Below are 12,937 nucleotides of genomic sequence, written 5' to 3'. Positions count from 1 at the left end.
CGATCGAAAATTGTTTTTGATTTGTCCACGAGGCATCGGATCAAATTGTTTGAGTCCGAAATTTTTAAAATTTATTTTTGGATAAATTTGAATTTTTGAAAAATTTATAAATTTTATCCGTTAAATTAGATTTTATAAAATTAATTATTTTGGTACAATTGATGATAAGATATGATCTTATAAAAGGATAAGATAAAATTTGATTTTATCTTTTTAATTATGATGTCATTGCATGTTATCCAATTATTTAATTATTGAATTAATTATTGGATAAAAGGATGATCGATTGTCATGACCAATATTATAGGTGTATGTTAGGTTGTTTACATTTGGTTTTATTGTTGTTGGGTTTTATTAATGAGCTTGGTTTATGGCCCAATTTGAATTTTCATTTGTAATAAAAAGTGGGCCTGGTTTATGGCCCGTTCCCACCCTTAAATATGTATCCCCTACTTGTCATCGAAATTTATTGTAAATTTATTAGACGTAGTGGGAGATAAAGATTTGAAGACAATGGTGGGCCCAGCAGACAATAAAAACCAAAAAAATGTAAATTGGAAACTCAATGTAATAGGATTACATTGCATACCTGCATATCACCTAGGATTGGACTTAGACTCGTGATTGGCAACCACGGGTCGATTAGTTATTGGGGTCGATCATCCTTTAAATAATATATGATATTATTGTTGTATGCATGTTTAGACTAAATTGTATGAATCCCGCAAGCATACAAATATTAAATGATGAGACAGTTTTCAAAATTAAAAATCCCTCATTTTAAATATGATTTAAAATTGATATCAAGATAAATAAAGATAATTTAAATATTGTTTAAATGTTCCTACCTTCCATCAACGATCAATGTATGAGATGCTACCCGCGGGCACGGTCCGACTCATATTATTGGGGGGGGGGGATACTTAAGTACCGAGTTTTTGAGCTATCTAAAAGTATGACGACTCGAGTTCTAATCTCTCTTTTAATCAAATCATCATAATTAATAGACAAGAATCAAAGTCTAAACAAAATAAAAAAAAAATTTTAAAATTTGAGCACCTCGCTCGATCGGTGAAAAGCTGCCGATCGAGCGAGCACCTTGGCCCAACTCTCGGGTGCAATCAATATGTGGCCTCGCTCGATCTGCAATATTCACCGATCGAGCGAGCCACAATCTCCAAGCTTTCTGTCCCTGCAACGATGGCCTCGCTCGATCCGTGATATTTCACCGATCGAGCGAGCACATTTCCAGAAAAAGGAACAGAAACTTTTGCTGTCAAAATGTGTTCTTCCATGCCTTTTTCATCTACTATCAACTTATACAAAGCCTATTCCACACTATAAGCTAGCATGCATTCTTAAACATAATAAAGTTGATAGGAATAGGTCATCACAAGGCCTTAAAATCATCTCAATATAAACTCATATAACATACAAGATTCATTGTTATAGAAAAGGCATTAAGCTACAAAAACATGTTGTCTCAAGGATTTACACATCATCTCAAATCCTATATACATCAACAAGACAACAACTTAATCACCAACAAGTCTTGGTACAAATAGCTCTAACATGTTCATGTTTATGAAACTCAACACTATCATTGACAGCTCACACAAACCATCTAAACTCGGATCATCACGCTATTCTTTCCATCCCTTGTTCTTCAAGTTCGCTTTTGCCCGGTTCCACTCCCGCCTATTGCCATGACACATACAACACAACAAATAGCCGGATAACTCCGGTGAGAAATAGATTTCCCAGTAAAAGCAACTAAACATACATATAAAACATATATCAAACTCATTATATAAAAGATCATAACTTCCATGCATGTTTTAAAACAAGGTTCATCTCTTATCTCGTCGGTTGGGATCCCGAGAAGAAGATATCATAACTAAACACCGACTCTCCCAATCGAGGTGGGGCTACTTATCTTGCTTCTCTAGACTTTGAAGCCATTATATATGTAAATCAGACGCTAGGCTAAAACAACCACCCAGGCCATACATATACAATTCCTCAAATCGTCTAATCGAATATTTCCGTTCATTTCAAAATCAAAGAACAAGTCTTTCAAGATGAATGCAATATATATCAATCAAACCACATTCATTAACATCAAGACTTATTCAAACATTCATAGGAAACATATAAAAGCAAATAAGCAAATAAGTATGTGATTTAGGAAACTCGATACAAACCATCTCGAGTTATAATCCCATTCAAGTAGTAGTCCACTTTTACCTTTCAAATGTGATGTTTATGGTGTCTTCTAACTGTCCAAAGCTGTACAATAAACCAATATAATCCTTGACTCAAAATCTGCTCAAAACCATACAACTCTATTGTAGAATAGCTTCAAACCTTGCTTCAATTCTCTATCGGTTCGAAGTGGATGTTCTCAAGATCGATGGCTCTTGTTTATCAGCTGAAACCACAACATCATTGCCAAAGAACATCAGCTTAAGCTCATCTCAATAGCAGCTCAAGCATAAGATAGTAAAACACCTCAAATCAAAAGTTCGACGGCATATCGGTATAAACTCGGCAATCCCGAACGCAACTATAACAATTATATAATCATATCAGATGTATATCAATCCAAACTCAACATATCAGCAAACATATAAGTCAAATCATAGCTGGAAAATCATAAGAACTAATCCAACAATCCATTCTTCAACCCAACTTCAACATAACAAAGTATAGAAGCTCATCAACAACAATTCCATACAAAGTTCTGATCTCTGTCAATTTCAAATTCTCAAATCATGATGAACTAAGAGAAAACTTACATCAAATCGAAGGTCTCATTGCAAGGATTCCAGAACATCTTTCGGAATCAAAATCGGATATCCGGAACTCAAGATATGTGAATTGGAAGATGAAGAAAATTGTGAAGTTTTCCCCTGTTCTTTCTCTCGATTATTTTGCTGAAGATTTGATGGAAAATACTGATATTACACGTGAATAATCAGAAATATAACAAGTGTCCAGCTCATTTTCAAATATTTGCATTTTGGCCCCTCAAGACTTCAATAATTGCAATTCAGTCCTCAATTTCTCTTTTCATTCAATTTCAATCCTAAATAATTTAAGAATATTAGAATTTAAATCAAAACTCCAAATATTCCCAAATTAAATATTCTCGGATCAAAATTAAATAATTTCGGGCGTTACAATTCTCCCCCACTAAGACACGATTTCGTCCTCGAAATCTCTAGTATGAACAACACATAATGTATATCAGATAACAGAAAACTAAAGGAGACTCACATCATTGAAACATCTCTGGAAATCATTGCCTCATATCTGATTCCGTCTCCCAAGTTGCTTCTTCAATACCATGACGACTCCACTGGACTTTCACAAGTGGAATAGTCTTCGTTCGAAGTTGCTTCTCTTTTCGATCAAGAATCTGAATTGGCTTTTCGAAATAACTCAAAGTCTCGTCGAGTTCAGCCTCATCAGATTGAAGCACATGAGATCCATCAGCAAAATATTTTCGAAGCATCGATACATGAAAGACATCATGTATTCCAGATAAAGCCGGAGGAAGAGCTAATCGATAGGCGAGATTGCCTATTTTCTCCAGAATTTCATATGGACCGATATATCGTGGAGACAACTTTTCTCGCTTGCCAAATCGTACAGTGCCTCTGAATGGAGAAATCTTCAAAAACACCATATTCCCCTGTTCAAAAGATAAAGGTCGGCGTCGAACATTGGCATACTTCGCTTGTCTATCCTGAGCTATCTTCATTCTTTTCTGAATAAGCTTCACTTGTTCAGTCATATCTCGAATCATATCAGGTCCAGTGTCAGTTACATCAGAAATATCATCCCAGTACAGAGGAGATCGACACTTTCTTCCATATAAAGCTTCAAACGGAGCCATTTCAATACTCGATTGATAGCTGTTGTTGTACGAGAATTCACAAAGTGATAGTGATTCTTGCCAACTAGTGCCAAAATCAAGCACTACAGCTCTCAACATGTCCTCCAAGGTCTGAATGGTACGTTCAGACTGTCCGTCGGTCTGTGGATGATATGTTGTGCTCAAATGTAGCTGAGTACCCAAAGCATTCTGTAAGCTGTGCCAGAAATGTGATGTAAATCGAGGATCACGATCTGATACAATAGATTTCGGCACTCCATGCAATCTGACAACTTCTCGGACATAAATCTCTGCCATCTGGTCATGTCTATACGTCATGCGATAAGGAATAAAACACGCTGATTTCGTCAATCTATCGATAATCACCCAGATAGCATCGCAACATCTAGAAGATCGAGGTAATCTCGTCACGAAGTCCATGGAAATATGATCCCATTTCCATTTAGGCACGGACAAACTCTGTAACAAACCAGGCGGTTTCTTCCTCTCAGCTTTCACCTGTTGGCAATTCAGACATTGAGCTACAAAATCAGTGATATCTGTCTTTATTTGCTTCCACCAATAATGAGCTTTCAGACCATTGTACATCTTCTTACCACCAGGATGAATGCTATAACGGCTACAATGCGCCTCTTTCAGTAGTTGTTGTCGCACATCAGAAATATCAGGCACTACAAGCGATTGTGAACATAAAGAAAATCATCTTGAACTTGATATTCAGATACATGCCCTGATTGGACTTTCTCAATCGAATTATACACATTCTGATCAAGTTTCTGAGCATCTTTAATTCTCAAAAGTAACTCTGGTTCAACTCGAATTTGATAAAGTCGCAGAGGCTGATAATTCGTATCAAATACTAATCCAGAACAACAACAGTCTTCAATCAAATGAGATACACCAATCGTCGATAGAGATAAAGAACATACCTTTTGACTCAATGCATCAGCTGCTGCATTCGATTTCCCCGGATAGTATCTAATCTCACAATCAAAATCTTTCAGCAAATCAAGCCATCTCCGCTGTCTCATATTCAGTTCTGACTGTGAAAACAAATATTTCAGACTCTTGCGATCAGAATAGATTTCAAACTGTTCCCCGTACAGATAATGTCGCCAAATCTTCAAAGCAAATACAATGGCGGCCAATTCAAGATCATGAATCGGATATCTGGTCTCGTGAGGCTTCAACTGTCGTGAGGCATAAGCAATCACATGCCCTCGCTGCATCAATACACATCCCAAACCTCGATGAGATGCATAACAATAAATAGTGAAACCACCAGTACCTGAAGGAATCGTCAAGACTGGTGCACTGGTCAGTCGTTTTTTCAACTCAAGAAAACTGGATTCACAAGCTTCAAACCAGATAAATGGAGCATTTTTCTGAGTCAACTGAGTAATCGGCTTTGCAATACTGGAAAAATCTTTAATGAACCGACGATAATACCCAGCCAACCCCATGAAACTACGTATCTCAGGAACAGATGTTGGTCTCGACCAATTGATCACTGCCTCGACTTTACTTGGATCAACAGCTATACCATGTCCGGATATGATATGTCCAAGAAAAACAACCTGTTTCAGCCAAAACTCACATTTCGACAGTTTAGGATATAGTTTCTCAGCTCTTAAAGTCTTCAACACGGTTCTCAAATGCTCAGAATGATCAATCAAATTCCTCGAATATATCAGAATATCATCAATAAAAATGATAACGAAGTCATCCAGATATTTCTGAAACACACGGTTCATCAAAGCCATAAACACAGCTGGAGCATTTTTCAGACCAAACGGCATAACTATAAACTCATATTGGCCATACCTGGTTCTGAAAGCAGTTTTCGGAATATCAGAATCTCTAACTCTCAGCTGATGGTACCCAGATCTCAGATCGATCTTGGAATACACCGAAGAACCCTGCAACTGGTCAAATAAATCATCAATACGAGGCAAAGGGTATTTGTTCTTTATCGTTGCCTTGTTCAGTTGCCGGTAGTCGATACACAATCTCATTGAACCGTCTTTCTTTCTGACAAACAGTACTGGAGCTCCCCAAGGAGAAACACTAGGTCGAATGTATCCCTTGGTCAGTAAATCTTCCAACTGATCTTTCAACTCCTTCAATTCAACTGGTGCCATTCGATAAGGTGCTTTAGAAATCGGTGCAGTACCTGGCATCAGTTCTATGTTGAAATCAATCTCACGGTACGGAGGTAGTCCTGGAATCTCATCAGGGAAAACATCCGCAAATTCACTAACCACTGGCAAATCAGCCAGATTCGGGCTAGCTTTTAAAACATCAACTGTATAAACAATAAATCCCTCCGCTCCTTTCTGCAAAAGTCGGGTCATAGATAATACAGAAATCAGAGGAATCTTAGCACGAGAACCCTTACCATAAAACTTCCATTCTCCAGCCATCTAAGGTCTGAACCTCACCACTTTCTGAAAACAGTCTACGGTAGCTCTGTACTTGGTTAGCATATCAATTCCGATAATGCAGTCAAAATCAGACAAACCAAGCACAATAAAATCTATCTCTATTTCACTGTCGTCATACTGTAATAAACAATTCTTAACTGTCTGAATTGATATAAGACCTCTCCCCAAAGGAGAAGAGACAGATACAACAATAGGTAAAGATTCAGCAGGCAAAGCATGTAATGACACAAACCGTTCAGAGATAAATGTATGGGATGCACCTATATCTATCAATACATAGGCAGGATAACCATAAAGAGAACAGTTACCTGCAATAACATCATCCGGTGCTCCCTGTGCCTGTTCCTCTGTCAGTGCAAAGACATGAGCCTGTTGTCTCGAAGGCTGGCTACCTGTCTGACTCCCTCCTGGCCTTGGTTGTTGCTGTGGGTGTGGTGGTTGGAAGGAATGGACAGATGAGGCTTGCCTCGCAGGTTGATCCACTGATCGTGATGACTCTGTACCTCGTGACTGTCCAGAACCCCTTTGAGGGCACACTCTCGCAAAATGTCCCGGCTGATGGCATATATGGCAACTCCCAAATACGCCTCGGCACTGATCAGTCGGATGACTTCCACCACAACTGTTACAAACCATGCCAGACTTCGGTTTTGACCCACTCAAACTCGAAGAACTGCTCCCAGACCTCTTAAACTGCTCTCCTCGAGCTTTCCAAAATTTCTTCTTGCCACTGCTACTGCCACCGCTTTCAAACCGAGGAGGTTGTTGTGAAATTGGAGCTGAAGATTGTGGCTGTCTCGGAGGTTGAACAGAATACAAAGATCCTCGCTGTTGTATCAAACCAGCTTCTGCTCCTTTGGCACTGTCGGAGGTACCACTGTTTGTTCAGGCAGAGGATGCACTGTCTGCTCTGGCCTAGGAGTAGGAACCTGTGGTCTGAGAGGAGGTCAGCCTGGTCGTCGAGACATATCTGATTTATCAAAAGGGTTAGGATACCAGAATCATCAAATCTATTTCAGTCCTCCTCTGATCATCTTACCTCTGATCAAGACTCGGTTCTGATTCACTCGTAAATAAATAATCGAGGTATTCAGATAGCACATGCTTCCAATCAACTCAAATAATCAGGTAGCATGTCGTAAACAACAGATCACATGCTTTTATCATGTCAGATAGTGCAATAAGCATGCGTCTTTAATCATCATAAATCCTACTTTCAAATAAAATAAATACAACATCCTGTAATAAAATACTTGAAAATAAAACATGCTAGCATTTATAACATGTAAGTCAAGCATGTAATAAATCATAGCATAATAAATAAGTAAGCAAGGAAGAAGACTCGATCTACCCCACTCGCTATCTATCTTAGTCCAGAATTTTCTTGCTCTGATACCACCTGTTGTGACGACCCGAGTTCTAATCTCTCATTCAATCAAATCATCATAATTAATAGACAAGAATCAAAGTCTAAACAAAATAAAAATAAAAAATTTTAAAATTTGAGCACCTCGCTCGATCGGTGAAAAGCTGCCGATCGAGCGAGCACCTTGGCCCAACTCTCGGGTGCAATCAATATGTGGCCTCGCTCGATCTGCAATATTTCACCGATCGAGCGAGCCACAATCTCCAAGCTTTCTGTCCCTGCAACGATGGCCTCGCTCGATCCGTGATATTTCACCGATCGAGCGAGCACATTTCCAGAAAAAGGAACAGAAACTTTTGCTGTCAAAATGTGTTCTTCCATGCCTTTTTCATCTACTATCAACTTATACAAAGCCTATTCCACACTATAAGCTAGCATGCATTCTTAAACATAATAAAGTTGATAGGAATAGGTCATCACAAGGCCTTAAAATCATCTCAATATAAACTCATATAACATACAAGATTCATTGTTATAGAAAAGGCATTAAGCTACAACAACATGTTGTCTCAAGGATTTACACATCATCTCAAATCCTATATACATCAACAAGACAACAACTTAATCACCAACAAGTCTTGGTACAAATAGCTCTAACATGTTCATGTTTATGAAACTCAACACTATCATTGACAGCTCACACAAACCATCTAAACTCGGATCATCACGCTATTCTTTCCATCCCTTGTTCTTCAAGTTCGCTTTTGCCCGGTTCCACTCCCGCCTATTGCCATGACACATACAACACAACAAATAGCCGGATAACTCCGGTGAAAAATAGATTTCCCAGTAAAAGCAACTAAACATACATATAAAACATATATCAAACTCATGATATAAAAGATCATAACTTCCATGCATGTTTTAAAACAAGGTTCATCTCTTATCTCGTCGGTTGGGATCCCGAGAAGAAGATATCATAACTAACCACCGACTCTCCCAATCGAGGTGAGACTACTTATCTTGCTTCTCTAGACTTTGAAGCCATTATATATGTAAATCAGACGCTAGGCTAAAACAACCACCCAGGCCATACATATACAATCCCTCAAATCATCTAATCGAACATTTTCGTTCATTTCGAAATCAAAGAACAAGTCTTTCAAGATGAATGCAATATATATCAATCAAACCACATTCATTAACATCAAGACTTATTCAAACATTCATAGGAAACATATAAAAGCAAATAAGCAAATAAGTATGTGATTTAGGGAACTCGATACAAACCATCTCGAGTTATAATTCCATTCAAGTAGTAGTCCACTTTTACCTTTCAAATGTGATGTTTATGGTGTCTTCTAACTGTCCAAAGCTGTACAATAAACCAATATAAGCCTTGACTCAAAATCTGCTCAAAACCATACAACTCTATTGTAGAATAGCTTCAAACCTTGCTTCAATTCTCTACCGGTTCGAAGTGGATGTTCTCAAGCTCGATGGCTCTTGTTTATAAGCTGAAACCACAACATCATTGCCAAAGAACATCAGCTTAAGCCCATCTCAATAGCAGCTCAAGCATAAGATAGTAAAACACCTCAAATCAAAAGTTCGACGGCATATCGGTATAAACTCGGCAATCCCGAACGCAACTATAACAATTCTATAATCATATCAGCTGTATATCAATCCAAACTCAACATATCAGCAAACATATAAGTCAAATCATAGCTGGAAAATCATAAGAACTAATCCAACAATCCATTCTTCAACCCAACTTCAACATAACAAAGTATAGAAGCTCATCAACAACAATTCCATACAAAGTTCTGATCTCTGTCAATTCGAATTCTCAAATCATGATGAACTAAGAGAAAACTTACATCAAATCGAAGGTCTCGTTGCAAGGATTCCAGAACATCTTTCTGAATCGAAATCGGATATCCGGAACTCAAGATATGTGAATTGGAAGATGAAGAAAATTGTGAAGTTTTCCCCTGTTCTTTCTCTCGATTCTTTTGCTGAAGATTTGATGGAAAATACTGATATTACACGTGAATAATAAAAAATATAACAAGTTTCCAGCTCATTTTCAACTATTTGCATTTTGGCCCCTCAAGACTTCAATAATTACAATTCAGTCCTCAATTTCTCTTTTCATTCAATTTCAATCCTAAATAATTTAAGAATATTAGAATTTAAATCAAAACTCCAAATATTCCCAAATTAAATATTCTCGGATCAAAATTAAATAATTTCGGGCGTTACAAAAAGAGAATGGGATTCTCTCTCAGTGGACTCCTCCTATGACACCTCAGCTGAATGGTGTCTCGGAGCGTCGCAATCGAATTTTGTTTGACATGGTTCGATCCATGATGAGCTTCACTGAGATCCCACCTTCGTTTTGGGGCTATGCGCTTGAAACGGCGGTATTGTTGTTGAATAATGTCCACACTAAAGCAGTGGATAAAACTCCATACGAGTTATGGAATGGCAAAGCTTCTAAGTATTCGTACTTAAGGATTTGGGGATGTCCTGCTTACGTGAAGCAGATAGTGGGAGATAAGTTGGATAGTCGTTCCACCTTATGTTATTTTGTAGGATATCCGAAGAATTCAATCGGATATTATTTTTATCATCCTAATGAAACAAAAGTGTTTGTTTCGAGGAATGCCACCTTCATGGAGAAGGAGTTCTTACTTGATAAGAAAGGCAAGATGATGGAACTCGAAGAAATTCGAGAAAAACCTGAGATACAAAATAACGATCCCACACCTCAAGAACCTTCAGTGGACACGCCTACATCTAGGAGATCCGAGAGGACTTCTAGACCTCCTATTCGATATGGTCTTCTTCTTGAAGGGTATCAAAGTGAACCCGACATTGGATGTGATCCAAGAAACTTCAAGGAAGCAATTTCTGATGCGGATTCGAATTTATGGCTTGATGCTATGTAGTCGGAAATAGACTCAATGCATACAAACCAAGTTTGGTCTTTAGTAGATCCTCCCGATTGAATTGTTCCAATAAGGTGTAAATGGATCTACAAGAGAAAACTTGGGCCTGATGACAAGGTACTAACCTACAAGGCACGATTGGTAGCAAAAGGTTATACTCAAAGACAAGGAGTTGACTATGATGAAACCTTTTCACCAGTCGCAATGTTCAAGTCCATAAGAATCCTTATTGTCATAGCAGCATGGTATGACTATGAGATATGGCAAATGGATGTGAAGACTGCATTTTTTAATGGAAACATTAAGAAAAAAATCTATATGATGCAGCCCGAGGGATTCACATCCATGGGAAGCGAGCATAAGGTATGCAAGCTTCAGAGATCAATTTATGGTCTCAAACAAGCATCAAGAAGTTGGAACCAGAAATTTGATGAAACAATAAAGAACTTTGGTTTCATCAAAAACCTGGAGGAACCGTGCGTGTACAAGAAAGTAGTTAAGGATGCGGTGACATTCTTAGTGCTTTATGTTGATGACATCCTACTCATTGGGAATGACGTAGGGATGTTGAACAAAGATATGGTTATCAGGTAGATTCTTGATGAAGGATTTGGGTGAGGCCTCCTATATTCTAGGGATACAGATCTATAGAGATAGATATAAGAGAATGATAGGACTCACTCAAGCAACCTACATCGACACCATATTGAAAAGTTTTTCTATGGATGAGTCCAAGAGAGGACATCTACCTATGTGTCATGGAGTTTTTTTATCCAAGTCTATGTGTCCCAAGACTGATGAAGAGATAGAGAAAATTACACACATACCATATGCGTCAGCCATAGTAGTATTATGTATGGGATGATATCTACCAGACCGGATGTAGCCTTTGCTCTGAGTGTCACGAGCAGATATCAGGCCAACCCCGGTCAAATGCATTGGAAAGCCGTGAAGGATATTCTTAAGTACTTGAGAAGGACTAAGAATATATCCATGGTTTATGGAGGAAGAGAATTGAAATTGGAAGGCTATACCGACTCTAGCTTCCAAAGCGACGTGGATGACTCGAAGTCAACCACTGGATTTGTATTCATGCTCAATGGCGGTGCTGTCTCTTGGAAGAGTTCTAAGCAGGACACCACATCGGATTCCACCACTGAGGCAGAATACATTGCAGCATCAGCTGCTGCTAAAGAGGCCATTTGGATAAGGAATTTTGTTCAAGAGTTGGGCGTAATTCCTGAAGCTGTTGGTCCCATTCCGGTGTACTGCGACAACACTGGTGTCATTGCTCAGGCAAAGGAACCAAGGTCTCATCAAAGATCCAAACACATACTGAGGAAATACCACATCATCCGGGAGATTGTGGAAAGAGGAGACTTCACTGTCGAGAGAGTGACCTCTACAGACAATATCGTTGATCCACTTACTAAGCCCTTGCCAGGACCATTGTTTGACAAACATCGCGAAGCAATGTGATTACGTAGTATGACTAGTTGGCTTTAGGGCAAGTGGGAGATTGAAAGAGTGGGTACCCGGTTAGCCAACTTGTGGCTAAGGGCTTTTATGACTCTATGTATAAATAATCTTTGTTTAATATAATTTACATTCATTAATGGCATTTTCTTTGTCTTTCTTCATATTGTTATATTGTGATATACTATTGTTGTTTTGATAAAGACCTTGAATATACTATAGTGTAAGTAAGATGAGATAGTGAATAAAGAGAGATCACTATTATGAAACACATCTTATAGTCACTGTATATTCTAAACAGTTCCTAGTCAATTGAGCCGTCCGCTAATAAGGATAAGAATCGCTCGAGATTGAGACTAACATTTGTGATGCCAAGTACCACGTTTCATTGGTAATGGACATGGAGATGTTCAAAGCATGAAAATGGATATTCATATGAATAATGATCGAACAACCCTATTTGTAAGGCCCGAAAATATTAAGTTCTTAATTACGGGATTTAAGATTTAAATTCCGAATAAAAGAGAAAAGATGAATTTAAGAATTTATGAAAATTAGAGATTTCAATTTCGGGTAAGAAATATTTAATTTGAGGATTTTCGGATTTTAAGATTTTAATATCCGGAATTCTTAAATTAAAAGATGAAACATATTTGAATTGATATTTATGGAATTTAAGATGTGAATTCCAAGATGATAAATATCAAGAATTTAATTTGAGGATGAAATCCGAGCAAGGACCCATTTGCAAATATTGACCAGTTCAAGGACTAAAATGCGATAAGGTCCAAAA

This window comes from Henckelia pumila, chromosome 1, assembly GCF_033568475.1.
Source record: "Henckelia pumila isolate YLH828 chromosome 1, ASM3356847v2, whole genome shotgun sequence".
Classification (NCBI taxonomy): domain Eukaryota; kingdom Viridiplantae; phylum Streptophyta; class Magnoliopsida; order Lamiales; family Gesneriaceae; genus Henckelia; species Henckelia pumila.
This window is presented reverse-complemented; position numbering follows the sequence as displayed.